This window comes from Sinocyclocheilus anshuiensis, unplaced genomic scaffold, assembly GCF_001515605.1.
Source record: "Sinocyclocheilus anshuiensis isolate Anshui unplaced genomic scaffold, SAMN03320099.WGS_v1.1 scaffold416, whole genome shotgun sequence".
NCBI classification, from domain to species: Eukaryota; Metazoa; Chordata; class Actinopteri; order Cypriniformes; family Cyprinidae; genus Sinocyclocheilus; species Sinocyclocheilus anshuiensis.
In genome coordinates, this window is record NW_015554105.1 from 455,866 (window position 1) to 456,100 (window position 235).

Genomic DNA, 235 nt, shown 5'->3' on the forward strand with positions numbered 1-235 from the left:
TTGTTGTAAAGTTGCTTTGCAACGATTTGTATCGTGAAAAGCGCTATACAAATAAACTTGAATTGAATTGAATCTCCTCTCATCGCATCTCATCTCCTCTCATCTCATCTCATCTCATCTCATCTCAACTCATCCCATTCTTTCCTTTCATCTCATCTCATCTCATCTCCTCTCATCTATCGTCTCATCTCATCTCATCTCATCTCATCTCATCTCATCTCATCTCATCTCATCT